This window comes from Bombina bombina, chromosome 12 (assembly GCF_027579735.1).
Source record: "Bombina bombina isolate aBomBom1 chromosome 12, aBomBom1.pri, whole genome shotgun sequence".
NCBI classification, from domain to species: domain Eukaryota; kingdom Metazoa; phylum Chordata; class Amphibia; order Anura; family Bombinatoridae; genus Bombina; species Bombina bombina.
Window position 1 is genome coordinate 34,619,925 of NC_069510.1, and position 21,568 is coordinate 34,641,492.

At 37.9% G+C, this 21,568-nt stretch overlaps 1 protein-coding gene across 3 annotated transcripts in view; it reads right to left on the minus strand.

The window, feature by feature from the left end:
- Positions 1 to 21,568, minus strand: part of LOC128642611 (beta-1,4-galactosyltransferase galt-1) — a 49,331-nt gene that overhangs the window by 6,867 nt on the left and 20,896 nt on the right. For 2 of the 3 annotated variants that reach the window (XM_053695387.1, XM_053695388.1), the window contains exon 2: positions 11 to 73. The gene's annotated coding sequence lies outside the window, so the exon portion shown is untranslated. Of the gene's footprint in view, positions 1 to 10; positions 318 to 21,568 lie in introns of those variants that run through there. The other variant, XM_053695390.1, reaches the window with a different exon arrangement.

Consider the following 21,568-nt stretch of genomic DNA (forward strand, 5'->3'; position numbering starts at 1 on the left):
CTTGTGTTACCTTAAAATAACTTCTTAGTTCTGTGGTTTTGTTCAAGTTTTTTCTTCAACTTCCTTCCTGATTCTGTAACACAGATCATAAAACATATTAATCCCAGTCCCAGCCAGTCAGGTTTACATCCTCATGCTTACGTTACCCTCTCAGCAAGTGCTGACTAGTTCATTAGGGGAGTTACACTTTCTCAGAGCACCAGGAGGTGTTGAGATCTGGTCAGGTAACATTTTTGGAAGATATTCTATTGTCTTCAGCCTTTGTTGCTGTTGTTAGGTAAACGTCACTGAATAACTGACAAGAGACAAAAGCTCCAGAGTCTAATGCATTTACATTTGCTCATTTATTGCCAGCAGAGAGAATAAAAGATAAAGGTATTGTGGCAGCAGCTGAGAAACAGGGCAGGGATCTTGTAAAGTCTCTCAGCCAATAGTATCCCCCTCATATGTAAATATGCACGTACAGTGTATCTGTTTCCCAGACCAATAGAATAAGAATATAGTGTTGTGCAGCATACATTTATACCCTTGTGATCATTAAAGGGGCATGAAACACAACATTTTTATTTTATGATTCAGATAAAGCACACATTTTTAAAAATGTTTCCAATATACTTCTATTGTCACCAGTGCGTCATTCTCTTGGTGTCCTTTATTTTCATGTCCCCTAATTAGAAACCAATATGTGGCAGGGTTAACCTTGAGCAGTCAGCATGTACATTTCAAGTTCTGAGAATTAGATATTGCTCAATTTTCAGATCTAAATTTCTTGACAAGGGGTAAAATAAATAATGAAAATATATTGCAAAGTTGCTTCATTATATATATAAATGTGTTTTATCTTATTTACGGTTTGTTTTAATTGTATTATTGTGCTGTTGTTTGCCACACGAAGTAACTGATTACAGAAATAAATAATAAAAGTCCCTTAAAGGGACAGTGTACTGTGAAATAGTTTTTCTCTTAATGTATTTCTAATGACGTTTTATATCAGCTGCAGTGCTTAGTGAATATTTTTTTATTTTTTTATTTATTCCATAGCATCAACGTTCCTCAGATCAGACCAGACCAGACCAAAACTTGTATTCACTAAATACAGTGATATATATATATATATATATATATATATATATATATATATATATATATATATATATATATATATATATATATATATACATATATACAGGTATAGACAGGGGTCAAGTCCTACAAAATAAAGTATGGGAACTCACTAAGACTTCCACCCCCTCACAATTATTGTTTTATACATACACACACACACACACACACTGTATTTATATGTATCTAATCTATACACACACACACTGTATTTATATGTATCTAATCTATACACACACACACTGTATTTATATGTATATAATCTATACACACACACACACACACTGTATATGTATCTAATCTACATACACACACACTGTATTTATATGTATCTAATCTATACACACACACACACACTGTATTTATATGTATCTAATCTATACACACACACACTGTATTTATATGTATCTAATCTATACACACACACACACACACACACACTGTATTTATATTTATCTAATCTATACACACACACTGTATTTATATGTATCTAATCTATACACACACACACACTGTATTTATATGTATCTAATCTATACACACACACACTGTATTTATATGTATCTAATCTATACACACACACACACTGTATTTATATGTATCTAATCTATACACACACACTGTATTTATATATATCTAATCTATACACACACACACACTGTATTTATATGTATCTAATCTATACACACACACACTGTATTTATATATATATATATATATATATATATATATATATATATATATATATATATATATATATATATATATATAATCTATACAGACACACACACTGTATTTATATGTATCTAATCTATACACACACACACACTGTATTTATATGTATCTAATCTATACACACACACACTGTATATATATATATATATATATATATATATATATATATATATATATATATATATATATATATATATATATATAATCTATACAGACACACACACTGTATTTATATGTATCTAATCTATACACACACACACACTGTATTTATATGTATCTAATCTATACACACACACACACTGTATTTATATGTATCTAATCTATACACACACACACACACTGTATTTATATATATCTAATCTATACACACACACACACTGTATTTATATGTATCTAATCTATATAAACACACACACACTGTATTTATATGTATCTAATCTATACACACACACACACTGTATTTATATGTATCTAATCTATACACCTTGGTTAATGAAAACAAATTAAAACCAATGAATGGTTGAATGGGCCTGAGACTCCTCTTCTGTCACAGAGTCTGAACCACTTATGATGCAACAGTCCTATTTCTGCTAAGGGGAGTTAAATAACCCCAGAGTAAGCCACACAGAAATAAGTACCATGTGTTCCTCACAGTGTGGGTTATCACACAGCAGGCTCGCTGACAGGCTTGCATTTAGTGTATTGTAGGAAGTATTACTGCCCATTACTAGAGGATCTCACTATCCCTCTAACCAGACTGTGATCCAGCTCCTAACTGGTCCTAACACTACATAACTCTGCCTTTTTAGACTGAATCATTCCCACTTCTCTTTATAAAATCGCTCCCTGGCTTTATATAGGGTTGATGGTAAATAATCAGGGTCACCTGAGATTGGGTGGGGTTCTTAAACCAATGGAAGATGGTTAACTCACCTTAGAAAAGAATCAAGCTTAAAGGGATAGTAAAAGCAAAATTAAAGGGACATGAAACCCAAAATGCCCCTTCGTGATTCAGATGGAACATACAATTTTAAACAACTTTCCATTTGACTTCTATTATCTAATTTGCTTCATTCTCTTAATATCCTTTGTTGAAGAAGCAGCAATGCACTACTGGGAGCTAGCTGAATGCATTGGGTGAGTCGATAACTCGATATGTGTGCAGACACCAATCAGCAGCTCCGGAGGCTACCTATGTTTTCCTTTTCAAGAAATGATATCAAGAGAACAAAACAAATTAGATAATAGAAATAAAATGGAAAGTTGTTTAAAATCAAATGCTCTGTCTGAATTATGAAAGAAAAACATTGGGTTTCACGTCCCTTTAAACGTTCATGATTTTAATCAAGTTCTGTTATCTAATTTGCTTAATTCTATTTGTATCCTTTGTTGAAGGAGCAGCAATACACTACTGGGAGCTAGCTGAGCACATTGGGCGAGCCATTGACAAGAGGCATTTATTTGCAGCCACCAATTAGCACCTAGCTTTGGTATTTGAATTGGTTTTGTTAGCTGTATATATGTAATTATGATGTGGGTATATAGGTAAAGAAAAGAGGGAAATAAAGGTGCATTTTATTAGCACACCAGAGCTATATTATGGCTGTAAAGGTATAAAACTGAAGACAGGAAAAAACTAATCTCAGCATTTATGTAAAAGTAAACATAGACTTAAAGGGATACTAAACACCATTTTTTCTTTAAGGATTCAGATAGAGAATTACATTTTAAGCAACTTTATAATTTACTCCTTTTATCAACTTTTCTTTGTTCTCTTGCTATTTTTATTTAAAGAGCAGAAATTTAAAGCTTAGGAGCCAGCCTATTTTTGGTTTAGAACCTGGACTACACTTGCTTATTGGTTAGCCACCAATAAGCAAGCATTAACCAGGGTGCTATTTCTAAAATGGGCTGGCTACTAAGCTTTACATTCCTGCTTTTTAACTAAAGATAGCAAGAGAACAAAGAAAATTGATAATAGTAGTAAATTATAACGTTGCTTAAAATTGCATTTTCTATCTGAATCATTAAAGAAAAAAATGAGTTTAGTATCCCTTTAACCCATTAACAACCATCGACATATGGGGTACGTCGATATCAAGGCATCCTGCAATACATTTTTAGCTATTCGATGCAGAGAGAGACACTCTGTGGCCCTCTCTGCACCGGACATCGATGACCGTGATAGTTGGTGGGTGGGAGCAGATGTGGGAGGCGGGTGGACGGCCATCGATGGCTTCTGATGTGTAGAGGCGGGCTGGATCGGGGGTGCGCGGGCGTGCATGGGGCAGGAGCAGGTGGGAACCACTACACTATGGAAAAAAATTAAACTAAAGTGGGAGAGAGGAGGGAGGGAATTAGGATTTAATGGATCTGGGAGGGGGTGGGGAGATTGTCTTGGGGGGGGGGGGAGCTACACTACAGAAAATAGGGACAAAATAAAAAAAAAATAATTTTATTGTAAACTGGGTACTGGCAGACAGCTGCCAGTACCCAAGATGGAGCAAATAAGGTAGAGGGGGAGGGTTAGAGAGATGTTTGGGGGGATCAGAGAGGTTGGGGGCTAAGGGGTGATCCTACAGAGCATAATATTGCTTTTTTTTTTTTTTTTTTTTAAAGTTTTATTTTAGTACTGGCAGACTTTCTGCCAATACTTAAGATGGCAGGGACAATTGTGGGGTGGGGGAGGATAGAGAGCTATTTGGGAGGGATCAGGGGGTGTGATGTGTCAGGTGGGAGGCTGATCTCTGGTGCGCAGCGGAATTTAGCGGCCTTCTAATTACCAAAAAGCAAATCCATATATGTCTGCTATTTTTTTAACAAAGGGGATCCCAGAAAAGCATTTACAACCATTTGTGCCATAATTGCACAACCTGTTTGTAAATAATTTCAGTGAGAAACCTAAAATTGTAAAAAATTTAACGTTAGTTTTTAAATTTGATCGCATTTGGCGGTGAAATGGTGGCATGAAATATACCAAAATGGGCCTAGATCAATACTTGGGGTTGTCTACTACACTACACTAAAGCTAAAATTAACCCTACAAGCTCCCCAATTAACCCCTTCACTGCTGGGCATAATACACCTGTGGTGCGCAGTGGCATTTAGCAGCCTTCTAATTACCAAAAAGCAATGCCAAAGCCATATATGTCTGCTATTTATGAACAAAGGGGATCCCAGAGAAGCATTTACAACCATTTATGCCATAATTGCACAAGTTGTTTGTAAATAATTTCAGTGAGAAACCTAAAGTTTGTGAAAACATTTGTGAAAAGGGAACAGTTTTTTTTTATTTGATCGCATTTGGCGGTGAAATTGTGGCATGAAATATACCAAAATGGGCCTAGATCAATACTTTGGGATGTCTTCTAAAAACAAATATATACATGTCAAGGGATATTCAGAGATTCTTGAAAGATATTATGTTCCAATGTAACTATCGCTAATTTTGAAAAAAAGTGGTTTGGAAATAGCAAAGTGCTACTTGTATTTATTGCCCTATAACTTACAAAAAAAGCAAAGAACATGTAAACATTGGGTATTTCTAAACTCAGGAAAAAATTTAGAAACTATTTAGCATGTTATAGATGTGTAACAGATTTTGGGGGTCAAAGTTAGAAAAAGTGTGTTTTTTTCAATTTTTTCCTCATATTTTATCAATTTTATATAGTAAATTATAAGATATGATGAAAATAATGGTATCTTTAGAAAGTCCATTTAATGGCGAGAAAAACGGTATATAATATGTGTGGGTACAGTAAATGAGTAAGAGGAAAATTACAGCTAAACACAAACACCGCAAAAATGTAAAAATAGCCTTGGTCCCAAACGGACAGAAAATGGAAAAGTGCTGTGGTCATTAAGGGGTTAAAGGTACAGAAACCCTTTAATATTGTAGTATAGAAAGTTTAATAATGTCTAGTTATAAAAAAGGGTAAGGTACTTTCATTATGCCCTATTTTACTGTAATTTAAGTCTGAAAATGAGGGTTTTCCAAGTCTAAGAATCAGAAGTGCAGATTTCACAAGTCCAACCCTGCAACATATCTGTTTTTAACTGACCTTAGCAGATATGATAAAGTACTGCAAACCAATGCATATTTTGCTAATAAAAAGACAGTGTCTAGCAGTAAGTTACAAGTTGGCTTCTATAAATAAAGTAAGTTATAAGGGAACACATGAAAAACAAGGTTTTGTGTATTCTGAAAGCTTTCACGCTCAATACCAAGTACAATAACAAGTGTCTAGCAGTAAGTTACAAGTTCAGATTGGCTTCTATAAAATAAAGTAAGTTATAAGGGGAAACATGAAAAAAAAACAAGGTTTTGTGTATTCTGAAAGCTTTCACGCTCAGTTAGTATGCTACTTTATGACAAGGCGGCAGAATACCCCTGTAATTATAAAGTATTAATATACTGTAGCTTTACATGAAACTTTCTGTAAAAAGTTAAAAAATAAAATAAAACATTTCCAAATGGAAGTTGTTTTAAATAAAGTTTATTTCAAACTTTATTAGTAACAGGTTGGCTTTTGCCTGAACCAAACATGACCCTTGTATTGCTACAACAAAACAAGTGTTTGATCCTTTTCAACCTGAGCCTTCTGTATAGTTTTTGTTAAGTTTCACCTGCTGAGGCTTGGCATGCGACTGGGCTATGAAGTTTCAACTCACAATACATAGCCAAGACAACTGTAATCCAACCCATTGTTTTGGGTTTGTGAATTGTATTTGTTATGCAACCCCCCTTTGTGGCTACTGGACAACACCTTAAAATAAGTTAATTTGTCTACATCGGAACAACATTTTTAAAATTGAAATCCCGCGATCGTACTTGTGATAGCAAGATTTCAATGATGGGATCGTTTTAGGGGGCGTCCCATTGACGTTAGACACTCCCACCATGACCCGTTGGCTTCAGGACAGCTAAACAGCTAGGAGGTTCCATATCGTCATAACGGCGCTAAAGCCCAACACAGGAATGTCCTAACGGCGTTAAAAGGTAAAGCAACCCCCTTTGTGTCTGTTGGACAACACCTCAAAATAATTGGTTGCTAAATAATGAAACACAAATCAAGAGAGATCACACATTAACCACTTCATCACCAACATGGAGGATTGTCCACAATTTAAATGAACGTTAAGTTTTTATTTACATTTTTTTGCATCTAAGAACAAGCTTATTGAAAAGAATTACAGATTTTTATTTTTTATAATTCATGTTCCTGTGCTGAAAACCCCCCCCATTTGTTTTCATGTTTGTAGATTAGATCACTGTCCATCATTGGGACTGCAGGTTTTATGAGCCAGGGACCTATCCCATGTAGAGTTGCCACGGTAGCCGTGTTTTCTGGACATTTATGAGTTACACATGCTGCAAGGAGGAACATGTATTGTGTTTCTTTTCCAGCACTATGCATATACACTATTCATGTACCTCCCTGCACACCCTGCAGCATGTGTAACTTATAAGTGTCTAGGAAAACATGGCTAAGGTGGCAACCCAAATCCCATGGGTAAATTATGGAAGATTAAATATTAACAACTTTAATGTAGGCTATTTTACATGCAAATACATTTTATCCGCATGTTCAAACAGTGCTCTGTCTTATGCATGGTCAATTTATTTACTATTTATTTAATAGTCCATTAACATAAATCAATGGTTAATTTGTTAGGCATTTTATTAACTTGTTCAGCACTGAGACATTTCACACCCCTTACTGAGCTGTTTTAGCTGTTTGGCACTTGACACATAAATTTCTTTTTTTTTTTCTGTGAGGTACCCACATAAATCATACTTTGTTTTTTTTTCAGCAGACCATTTATTTGCATAAATAACATAATATGAGCTAGCTCTCTTTCTCTCTCTCGTATTCTGCATTGTTGAGATTTTAATTTTACATTATGTATAAGGATTTATTTACTGTGGAAACTTTTTACCTTCAACTTGTAATACACTCGCTACCTAGGGCACGAGAAAAAAAAAAAAAAAAAAGCTTACTTCTAGCAGAGTTAACGCACGAGCACAAACTACCACTCCACATGTAATCTAACCCTCTGTCTGTCTTGGGTCCCTTGCTTTTCTTTATCTATACATTCTCCATATACAAGCACTTACCAAATCCTGCCCTGCACAACTAGGCAACATATCCAGAATTCATCCTTTCCTTGCTCAAGAAACGAAAAAAATATGATTAATTCTCTCATTTTGTTATGTATTGACTACAGCAATCTACTTCTAAATGGTCTTCCCAAACACAGCATTTCCCCCCTTCAATCTATCATAAATGCTTCAGCTAGACTCATCTACCTAAATTGCCGATCTACATCAGCTGCTCCGCTCTGCCAGTCTCTACACTGGCTCTCCATACAATTCAAAATATTAAAGGGACATTAAACACTTAATATATGCTAGATAGAATTATGCATTCAAAGAAAAGATAAGTCTGAGACTAACATGTAGATGTATTTTTTAAAGTTTCATTAGTTGCTAAAAGCGACATTCAAGTCCCAAAAAAACTTTCATGATTTAAATAGTAAATGTAATTTTATACAACTTTCCAATTTACTTTTATCACCAATTTTGCTTTGTTCTCTTGGTATTCTTAGTTGAAAGCTAATTCAAGGAGGTTCATATGCTAATTTCTTAGACCTTGAAGACTGCCTCTAATCTGAATGCATTTTGACCACTAGAGGGCATTAGTTCATGTGTTTCATATAGATAACATTGAGCTCATGCAGTGAAGTTACCCTGGAGTGAGCACTGATTGGCTAAAACGCAAGTCTGTCAAAATAACTGAAATAAGGGGGCAGTCTGCAGAGGCTTAGATACAAGGTAATCACAGAGGTAAAAAGTGTATATATATATATATATATATATATATATAACTGTGTTGGTTATGCAAAATTGGGGAATGGGTAATAAAGGGATTATCTTTCTTTTTAAACAGCAAAAATTCTGGTGTTGACTGTCCCTTTAATAGTGACAATATAAGTTTTAGGGGCCAATTTATCGAGGCCCGAATGGGGCCGTATACCTCTGCTTACGCCTTCAGGCTTGCCGGAAACAGGAGTTAAGAAGCAGCGGTCTTAAGACCGCTGTTACTTAATGCGTACGCCTCCTCTGAGGCGGGGGACATCAATCTGTCTAATCACATTCGATCGGGTTTATTGACCCCACCTGCTAGCGGAATCTGCAGGGGGCAGCATTGCACAAGCAGTTCACCAGAACTGCTTGTACAATGTTAAATGCTGACAGCGTACAGCGGATCATGTCCGTCCGACAGTTAGTAAATCGGCCCCTTAGGGTCTATAAAACAATTGGAGCTGCCATGTTGCAACTTAGGTTACCTTCTCTGCTGTGGCCAATTAGGGACAGCTATAAATAAGATTTATAGGTCATGTCAAGGAGGATATGGTTTAATACACACTACCAATCCCTCCTTAGGTAAACCAAAGTAGCGAAAGAGGGCAGTGCCTAATGCAGAAAAATAGGTATCCAAAATAAGAGAGAAAGATGCACTATTAGGGCACACTTATGGGACATTAAGGAGCATGTATACCATATCATGGAGGGAGAAGAAATAGAGGACCAACATTTAAAATGTAACTTTTAATTATTATTACTAAAAAGTGTGAGACTTCTTATAATTCTAAAACACATATACACATGCCTGCCCCCCCCCGTTTCACAGAAATCCTATATAGACAATATACATGCACCGGACCTTCTATTGTGTATCATAGATTAGCACAATCTGGGGGATTATGCCCTTTGCACAGTGTACTGCGAATAAAAAGATCCCTATCTGGGGCGGAGCGAGCCACAAAATGGAGAAGTAGCACTTTACTTGAGCTTCGTAGTCCAAGTTTAACTTTTTATATTTAAAGGGCATCTATTAATCCTTTCTTTTCTACCCGACTCCTGTTTCACCTTTATCACCCACTGGAACCTTGGATGGACTAGTGACCAAGATCTAAACCCTATAAATCGCTGAAATACTTGCCGCTGCAGTCGGACTGATTTGGCGCCAAGCTAAATATATATACGTCACAATACAGCGCTCCTTACAAGAACACCACATTTCCTAAACGGATACCTTGACCTGGCAGAACCATAGTGAAGAGTGATACTTTATCACCCTGCCTCAAATCTCATCAGTCGGATCACAGGGCGAGGCGCAGCCTGGCGCTTGCAACCATGTCTCCACGCTATCCAGTGATCTCAGTAAATCGTCACGCAACAGTTAACTAGACAGCAGGCTCCTGTGACCCATATAACAACCAGCAGAGACTGCCATGCAGCATAGCACTCCTAAAGAGGATACCAATACAAGCTACCAACGGGGTAATTAGTGGAGGTTTTAGGATTTGCTCCCAACCTACAACGCCACACAACACATCCGGAGGAAGATTGAAGCAGACCTGCAGCCTCCCCATAAATTCGGTACCTGCTAACAGCCTCACAGATCTCATTAACGGGTGAGTGTGGAACAATACACATTTCCAATACCCTTGCTCCCAATATACCTCATTATATAACTGGGCTATTATAAAAGCAATACAGGGCCTCACCACTTAAGTGAATTATAAAAAGCCTATATTGCCATATCACCCTAATATCCTAACTGAGCAGGCTGTACCCCAACCCTAAGAATACAGGGTAGCTTTGTATTACATCAACTGACTCTATACATTTGCCAATACACCTAGACTACTAAGACACTAGAACAGCCAACCTATCCTGCAGATCTCCCTCCATGAGACCATCTTACCACAGTCTGGGCTCCCAGGCTGGTAGGCCTGATTCAATCTCCAATTGCTTGCTGGCTGAAGCTCTCATACCAGCTACACCACTACAACTGAGGATATTGCATTTTAAAATTCACAACCGTACCTGTGGAATTCACAGCCCACTCTGCCCACGGGTCATATCCCATCTCCATTTTACCTATATCACCCTAGAGGAGTACTTCCCCCGGAGAGAGACAGATACTCTTTCATTACCTTAGATTTTCAATCAAGCAACAGTTACATAAAGGGTAGATCTGGGATTAAACAGACGACTCTAACTAAAAGAAATTCCCTCTCTCTCAGGATGCCTATACCCTTACTATCTGATCAGCACACTTATTCTCTCACCTCTGCTATACCCCCGCACCTTATCTATTTTACATAACATCTTTGAGAGGAAATGATGGGCTAACTCCACTGCACAGGGGGTGCCGGGCTCTCTCCCACTTTCATTATTATCTACCAGAAAGATTGTAGTGCCATATATCTGTGCAATAACTACACCTAAGGAAAATATTTTACATATCACCATGGCTCATTCTCAAAAGAAAAAACAAAGGCAGTCTGATGCTCCTAAAAGAACCTTAGCAGACCATTTTAACAGCAAAATCCAATTTGATCAGGACGTGTCTGATGAAGACTTAAGGAAATCTGCCATTTCAACTAAGGGAACACATAGATTTGACATTCACCATCCAGACAGATCTTATGCAGGACATTCCTCTATCCTAGACTCCATCAAAGTCCTATCTGATAAAATGGACTCTCACTATTCATCTTTTAAGCAGGAACTTAAGACATCAGTCTCGGAGCTTAAAAGAGACATTTCATCGCTAGGAGAGCCTACCAAAATGCTAGAGAGGAAACATGATCCTTCACGTAGATCATACTAATCTCCTCTCTTACACCCAATCTCTAGCAGACATGATCTCTGATTTGGAATCCAAAATGGCGAACCTAGAGGACAGGTCACGCCAGAATAACATTAGGATCTGGGGTATACCTGAGGAAGTAGGATCTGCAGATTTACCTGGCTTCCTGATGAATCTATTCAAGGAACTTTTTGGAACCCTACAAGACCAGGAACCACTTATTGACAGAGCTCTCTGAGCCCTTCGTCCCAGAAATGCTACATCAGGTACTCCTAGAGACGTCATAATTAGATTGCATTATTACACCTTCAAGGAGAAAATACTTAGAGCCTCATTTCTTAACAAAAACCTGAAAGACCCCTATCATACTGTACAAATCATTCCGGATCTCTCCTCTCACACTTTAGCAAAGAGACGCACCTTCCAACAAACTACACAATGCCTCTGAAAACACAATGTAAAATACAGATGGAGCTTCCCTGTTAAACTATTTTTTCAATATGAAGAACACTCCTATGTTTTTTCTGACCCGGACCAAGGCATGAAACTCTTGCTTTCATTAGGCCTCCATTCTGCCCCTGAACGCAACAATGATCCAGTAGATAATGCTGATACCCTGAATGCCAACAACTGCCAAAATGGCCTATAACCAACAATCCAAAAGGAAAGAACTGATGGCCCACAACGAGGACAGTTAGATCAGGTATAACCACCAGCACAGGAATGAGGATCTGACCGCTCAAAATGAAGATCCCTAACCTTATGTTATACCTTACTAAACAGGACTCTTGAACTTATCCTGGACATTGTACCTTCCTCTTAAAACATTTAAACCAGCAAATCTAAATATCCTTTTTGGAAGTTTTCAGATGTTTATGAACTGTTTTTGTTTTAGTGTTCAGTTTTGCCTTAAATATATATCCAATTTTGAATAACGCTTGGTGGGGACAACTGACCTCTCACACCTATCTAACTATGCAGCCCCCAGGCCACATCTTGGACACTAAGTATCCTTTTTGGAAGTTTTCAGATGTTTATAAACTGTTTTAGTTTTAAGGTTTAGTGTTGCTTTGAATTTATATCAAATCTTGAATTATAACATTTATGCTAGTTGAACCTACCTTGAGTAACAGAGACCCAACCTATTATTATACATATACAAGTCTCATACTAGGATACTACTTGGGGCCTTCCTTAAATGACAATACATCACCACATACAAACTACATATTCTCAATTGTTATAACCTTACACTAGATAGTATACACATCTTACAAAAGGCCCAAACTCTAACATCAACATACACTAATAACATATATACTTTACACACTTCTCACCTGGACGAATCCAGGAGATGTTATCCACATCGATATAGCCATACATTCACTAGACAACTACGACACATAGTTCAAGTTTTATCCTACACGTATGTTCAACACATTTGTCATTACTACCCAGCTTATACCTGTAAGCACACTCTCTGTATAATATAGATAGTACTAGCCCATGCCATCTACAGGGTCCTGTTACATATTAGTTAGAATACCTCATACATCAACGCCGTTATCAATGTTCTGTTCATAATATTTCAATGTTATAAGTCTTCCAGATTTATATGTATTCTTGAGATGTAATCTAACCCATGTCAACGCTGACCATAAAACTTTACTTGACCTAGTCAGCCCTTATTTCTATGTAAATACCACATATCTTCGAACATGATACCTCCACACCCATTAACCCCTACCCTACTCACTTGGCATCCCTACAATCCACTTCCTAGTGGAGTGACCCCGGCACCCCCTCCCTATAACCCAGATAAATACTAACCACCAACTACGAGATCCTATTTCTGACCCCACCTCTTCATATAGACCCTGCAACGCTGAATTTTTGACAGCAACACGCAGAACTTGGACTACTTTATTAACTAAATTATTGTGCACTCTCATATACTTTTCATCTCTTATATTTCCCAGTAACTCCCCCACCCCCTTATAATCCCTTACAACCTCAGAGTGGCTCTTGTCTGCTCAATATCCCCCACTGCTAGATGCCTAAGAATACCTACTACCCACCCTTATTTTTCCTAGCCTACCTATTTGTGACCCTTCCTTCTAGACAGAGGCTTTTTGGCTATTTAATTGTCTGCCTAGCTTCAGAGAACCATCTACACCGCCCACCCCTCATTTCTCCCTTTTTTTTTTCTTCCTCCATCATGACAGACCTCCGCATTATGACACTCAATACTAAAGGCCTTAATTCTCAGACAAAACGTAGTCTCCTGATAAATCTCCTCCAATGCTCTAGAGTAGACGTAGCATTCATACAGGAGTCCCACTGGTTCTCTCATACCAGTACTTCACACACTTACAAAAAATTCCCAGTAATCATAGAAGCCTCTTATGAGACCAAATCTAGAGGAGTAACCAATTTCATTAGCGCCAACATTAAATATGACCCCATATACATTGAATGTGGTCCCCAAGCACGTTTCATTACCTCATATGCAAACTAAACAACAAACTAGTCACTTTGGTAAACACATATGCCCCGAACTCTAAGCAAATCAAGTTTCTGAGGAAACTCCTGGAGTCAGTATCGGCAGTAAAACAGGGCAAACTAATTCTGGGAAGTGACCAAATTTAATCTGGGACCCAATAATAGACTTGGTCCGAGGATCTCCACTCTAGAACAATCTACTCATTCCCTTTCTGAAGCTTTCCAAAAACTTTTTCGCCAATACGACCTCTATGATGTTTGGAGAGCTCTTCACCCCTCAGACAAAGAATTTACATTCTACTCTCACCCCCACAAATCCTACACCCGAATTGACTACCTTTTCATGAGCTCACGTGCATTAGACCTGTCTCCTGGTCAGATCATGACTCTCCCTTAATTTCCATAGGTCCACATTTAAATAACCTACTGCCATCTACATGGCACCTCAAAGATTGGCTAATCACTAACCCTATTCAAAATTAGAAACTCTAGATATCATCACTGAATACCTGAGATTCAATGATACCTCACAGACCTCAGTAGAGATACTATGGGCCTCACTAAAAGCAATCGGTAGGGGGCACTTCATTAAAACGGCTGCCCAAATACGAAAAACCCAAGGTGCATCCCTCGCTACCTTAACATGTCAACTCAGATCCCTGAAAGAGCAAATTTGTACATCCTACTCCATCACCCTAAGTGATAACATTTATGATGTTACTCAGCAGATCAAAACTCTTGAATTCCAGAAAACTCATACTAACTTAGAGAGACTCAAACAGCTATATTACTACAAAACCTTCTAGCCACAAAACTACAAAATCGCACAGCCTCCATCAGAAAGCACAATAAATTAATTAACTCTCCCAGAGAGATTGGCAACATGTTTAGATCATACTATCATACCTTATATAACTTAGACCACAACACCTCTAATCACATATCCCCTGTAACAGAAGTCCGCTCATTTTTAAATACTCTTAACTTACCTCAGCTACCAGAGAAAAAATTTCAAACCCTTACTATTCCTATCACCATAGAAGAGGTCCAGGATAGCATTAAAAAACTTAAACTAGGTAAATCCCCGGGACATAATGGCTATACCAGTCGCTTCTACAAAACATTTCAACCTTTGGCCCCCCCCATTCTACGCAGAATGTTTAATGAAATAATACGCAAGGGTTGTTTCAGTAAATAATTTTTAGAAGCTACAATAATTACTATACTAAAGCCTGGGAAAGACCCTAAAGAATGTGGCAGCTACCGCCCCATCTCTCTCCTTAATCTAGACACCAAATTTACGCCAAAATCATAGCCAATACACTGTCTAAAATAATCTCTCTCTTGGTCCACCCAGACCAAGTGGACTTTATTCCTTTGAGAGAAGGGCCAGATGCCACAAGGCGCATACTTAACATTCTCACTAAAGCCTCGAAAGAGGGAGTACCCCTCCTTGCTCTGTCTCTAGACACTGAGAAAGCCTTCGACAGAGTAAGGTGGGAATACTTATGGGAGACCATGAAATCATTCCATCTTCCGAAAGAGTTTATACTAGCTGTTTAGGCCCTGTACTCTTGCCCCTTGGCATAAATAAGAGGAGTGGGTTTTCGGTCCAACGCCTTAGAAATAACGAACGGAACCAGATAGGATTGCCCTCTTTTGCCACTTTTATTTGCACTCGCCATAGAGCCCCTTGCACAGGCTATCAGATTAAAACCGCAAATCTCTATATTGATGACATCACTCTCCTTCTGACCTCCCCATCCACTTCTCTTCCTACAGTCTTCAAATTACTCACATATTTCGGCACTCTGAGTCACTACAAATTAAACCTCACTAAAACTGAAGCCCTCTATATTAACATTGCCACTAATGACCTATCCCAATTACAGAAAACATACAATTCTTATTGGTCAGCGCAATCCATCAAACTTTTAGGGATTCACATTAGCGCAGACATCTCGCTGATCATATCACAAAATTTCTCAGACAGACTCCCGGAATTTTGAAAACTTCTCGAGTCATGGGAATAGAGAGAGGTATCTTGGACAGGAAGGATAGCTGCCATTAAAATGTCCCTCCTTCCCAAACTGACCTATTTATTCCGATGTATCCCATTTAACCTACCTAGACCGATCCTTAATAAATGACAAGGTATCATCACTACTTATATTTGGCGAAGTAAGAAATCTAGAACCTCTAGACAGACCATTCAAAGAACGGTCGCTAGAGGTGGCCTAGCTTCGCCACACATTATCCTCTACTATAATCCGGCCCGCCTATCCCATTTAATGAGTTGGGGTAGTGCAGATCACTCTTCACACTGGCATGAAGTTGAGGGATCATCCCTACCAACAGGCCTCAAACTAACTGACCTGCCATGGATACCCGCACACTATAGGAATGACATTGGAATCAATCACCCTATAATACTAGACATTCTACAGTTTTGGGATCAGATAAGACATGCCAACGAGATTGCCCCTCATCCCTCCCCTGCCCAGACAGTAGCAAGTTCTATCCACTGCCTCCCTGACTCACATACTCTGTTATGGCAAAAAACTAAAGCTCTTTATATCTCTGACTTCTATGAACATAAGAAATGGATGTCGCACGCCAGACTATGTCTTAATCTCCAATTACCACCTAACCTTAGATTTGAAGCTTTCAGCTTCTGCTCCCTCCTGAGATCTTGGGGATTCCCAAACAGAACCCTGAGAGATCCCACGCCTTGGGAGCAAAGATGGTCCCAAACACAAAGATGTAGAGGGGCCCTCTCTTATCATTAGAACCTATTTTTAGAGCCACAAAATCGCCACAAAATCCCCCAGTATTGTGCTTGAGAGAGAGACCTGAATTTTGCTGCTGATGCTGACCAGGAGATAACATTTGCCAAAAAACACCTACACTGTGCTACCCTGTGGGAACTACACTATAAAATACTTGTTAGATGGCACCTAGTTCCCTCTATCCTACATAAGATCTTTGGTAACCACTCCCCCATGTGTTGGAGAGAATGTGGTCAGATAGGCACCCCTTCCCACACGTGGTGGTATTGTCCTAAGATCAAACCTCTCTGGACACGACTGTTCGCTATCTTTGATCAACTTAACATTAGAATTCCTTTTAGTTCCAAAACATGTCTACTTGATCTAGATCTCCCAATACAACCACCAGCGCATAAAACCCTCACCATTTACCTACTGATGTCTACCAAGCTAGAAATAGCCAGAGCTTGGAAGAGCACAACTCCCCCATCCCTCCCACAAGTTATCTCCACAATAAAATACATAACAAATGGAATCTCATCCCCCCCCCCTCATTACTAGATAAAATGGACTTTCACATAGAAACTTGGCTACCATAGACTTAAATCTTCCCTGACTGAGGAACTAGACCACCATAGACAGAGATCTTTTCTTTCCCCTTTTTTTTTTTCTTTCCCTCCCTCTCTGAAGCTACCTGTACTCCCCCTAGCTCACTTCTCCTTCATCACTTCTCCCAAGGCTTTACGCATACTTACTCTATGAGAATGGTATACTATAAGGTATAAAACCAGATAATGAGGACTAACTTCCTAACCGCGAGCACCACCTTAACAGAATCTCCCTTCAACAGATCATTTTTATAGTTAATTTTCAAACATGCTTTTCAAACATGCTCTGTGATGAATCCAATACATCTATAAGATAAATGTTTACTTTATAGTTATAGTTGCTTATATACTGTTCTGTACTTATTACAATTCTCCCTGCGCAGAAACATTGTGATCTTTTTTTATTTTCAAGTTTCTAATTTCCTCAATAAAAGAAATTTAAAAAAAAAAGATCCCTATCTAACTATAAGCCAAAACAGCTCTATCCATGCTTTCACAGTACCCCTGTGCAATTATTTAGATGAAAATAGTTTTTTTATTGAATTCTTCCATATCAATACATAGATAATAACAACATTAGCATTGTAGAACAGTGCAAAAGGTATAAATCACATTCAGCAAAGTTGTAGCCTATTGCGTCCTCGCATAGAGACTACACCAGTTATCTATACCGTCTCCACACGGTGACTCAAAGGAAGACATCCATTATATCGAGTAGAACTCTTAACGTAGTAATAGAAAAGAAGGAATAACAGGGTATTCCTTTTGAGAAGGCAAAGAAGAAGGAAGAAAGAAGAGAGGTAAAGAGAAGTGTAGAGAAAGCACTCGTGGGTAACTCTTTTGTTGTATAGAAAAACAAGTCTGAAAGGGAATGACCATCTATCTGTCTAGTCCGTTGTCAGAGCCTGCCCTATCTCTAAGTGCCCTTCTTGTTTGCATTCTCATTGAGTCTTCCCAGACTATCCAATCCTCCCATACTTTAAGAAATTCCTGTCTTTTGTCTAACAAAGAAGATGCTATAGTCTCCATTTGATAATAATATCTAATTTTGAGTATTATTATATCATAGTGGGGCACTGTAGTTTTCCAAAATTTTGCTATCACTGTTCTGACAGCAGTGCATATTATACCTACTAGTTGTAAAGATTGCCTGTTAAGGCCTTCAACAGGGAAATGTAGAAGAGCTTGTTCTATTGTTAATGCAATCCGTCTATTAAAGATCTTACTAAGCAGCTCGGAGGTGTACTCCCATATTTTATTGCTATCACGGCATTCCCACCACATATGAAAGTACGTGCCCTCAGCCTGACATCCTCGATAACATTGAGATGTCCGTACTGTGTTTATGTCTGATTGATAATACTTAAATCTGCTTGGGTAATTATACCACCTGTAAGCTGCTTTGATGTAATTTTCTTTTAAGTTTGTGCTAATAGAGCATGCCATACCTGTCTCTGATGAGGTTAGTTTCAGTTTCCCATTTTTTAATAAAGTGTAGCTTCTCTGAACTTTGTTTAGAGTACAGAAATTTATATAGGTTAGAAATTGTTCCCCTGGTTCTAGAGGTGGAGTTACAGACTTTCTCAAATATTGTAGGGCTGTTTGATGTTCTATATTTGCGGACTTTGTTTATCCTAGCTTTTAATTGGAGATAATGAAACCATGAGTGTGGTGTGGAAGGCAAGATGTCATTATATTGTTGAAACGTGATGATCTCAGAGTTTCGGAGTGCATCAGCTATTCTGTATAAGCTTTTATTGGCCCATATCACATTAGTTTGGTTATTACGGCTGTCTGAAAACACCCACAGTGGCGTCAGAAGTGACCCTTCTGGAATTAACTTATATCTCTTTTGTAACTTGTCCCATGTACCTAGAGTGTGTGCTACTGAAGTGTATTTAGTCCAGAGACCTGGTCTGTCCTTTTTAGGCGTCCAAAAAATCTGACATATTGGGTTGAGCTTTAACATTTCTTTCTCTAGCTGAACCCATGCTAAATCGCTGGCTGTATTATGCAGGAGCGCCATCTGGGCTAATCTAGCTGCGTGAAAATAAACTTGGAGATCAGGAATTCCCAGACCCCCCTCTGATTTGGGTTTCAATAGAGTCCTTCTGTTTATTCTCGCTTTTTTATTAGCCCAAATAAATTCAAAGATATTCTTTTGGACCATTTTAAGGTCTCTGGGAGGTATATCTATAGGCAACGATCTAAATAGATATAACAATTTTGGCAGTATTACCATTTTACTGACAACCATTTTCCCATAAAATGAGATTTCATTTTCATTTCCTTATGTAGATATTTATATAGCGGGGGGATAATTATGTTTATATAGCTCTTTTAGGTTATATGGGATTAGTAGAGGAATACAAAACAAGCCGGGCATCACATAGAAAGAGGTAAAATAGCAAAAAGTAGATACGGGTGTTGTTCCATAAAAATATTTTTCTTCTTTATTTAGTGAGACAGTTAAAAACAGATTAGGGCTCACAGCCCCAGCGGTACATAAAAGGGTTCTAGTGAAGATACAAACGAGCAGACATGTTTCGTGTGGGGCTACCACACTTGCTCACTGCTTACCAGTATCTCCACTAAGAGCTCTATTTAAAGAGACAGCAAATTGATTCATTGATTAATTGTGCATAAACCACATACACTTAAATGAATTAATTAACCCCTTTTTTTTACCTACCAAATGAGAGTCGCTACAATTAATGTGAACTAAGGTGACTGGTAACTAAATACATGATAACATTAAAATGCAATTAGCTACATTTCCTATTCAAATTTAAAACAAATTCATGTATGTATATGAATACCATAATTTCACATATAAACATTGATGAACACTACATTCAATGTATGCTTTGATAAATAGTAACTAGATTCATGATATAAAGTTACAATAAAATTTACTACCTTGCCTGCTCTGAATGCAAGAAATTCATTATATACATATAAGTCCCATGATTTCGCCTAAAGGCATAGATTTAATAATTACCTCTATATAAATAAATAGATGCAGAACAATTATAATGTTACAAAAAGATGATGGGGACAATTCCTCTGAAATAAATCCATATCACATCAGATAAATAAATTAACGTCACTTTCCATATTTATTCCCCATGGGTGCCTGGTATTCAGGTAGAATATCCATTTAGCTTCACTGTAGTTTAAACGGTATTCCCTGTCCCCTCCACTCTTATTAACTGGAACATGGTCAATTGCCTGCACGGAGAGTAATGAAGCATCTCCTGCATGCATACTTTTGAAGTGCCTAGCAACAGGGGTGAATATCTCTGGATCCTCTATATCCCTGACATGTTCAAGGACTCTATCTTTCAAAAAACGTTTGGTTTTGCCCACGTACTGGATTTGGCACCCCCTGCAGGTCAATAAATATACTACATGTGTTGATTTACATTTCAAATTATACCTGATTTCATAGGATTTGTTTGTTATGGTAGAAAGAAAATGCATCCCCTCATTCACAAAACTGCACGCCTTACAGCGTGTGGCCCTACATTTATAAAAACCTAATCTTTTAGGTAGCCATGTTGTAATCGTTTTGCTCCTTAGATCTGAGGGAGCTACTAAATTCCCCAAAGTCTTTCCTTTTTTAGCCACACATTTTAGACCTCCTGAAGCCAGACCTTCCAAGCATGGGTCACCAGCCAAAATAGGGAGATTTCTTTTAATAATGTTGAAAATTTTATTAAATTCCAGGCTATATGGGGTACTAAAAATAATTTTATTCCCCATATTTGTTTGTGTCCTTTTTGTATTCTTATACTGTAAAAGTTCCTCTCTCTGTAGTTTATCTACCTCTTTTTTGACATTACCAAGTAGTTTCTCCGGATAGCCTCTACTCTGTAATCTCTGGTCAAGTATGTCACATTGCTCTTTATAAGTCCTGTCATCCGAGCAGATTCGCTTAGTTCGAATATATTGTCCCTTCGGGATTGCCTTTTTCACATGCCCCGGATGGCAGGATTTATAGTTAAGGATTGTGTTCCCCCCTGATGGTTTCCTGAATACACTGGAACAAATATGACCAGTATCGTCCTCAACTTTTAATTCTACATCCAGAAATTTAATTGTAGTGTCATGTTGTTCTGCAGTAAATTTTAGCCCCACTATATTAGTATTAAGGCTATCTATAAAA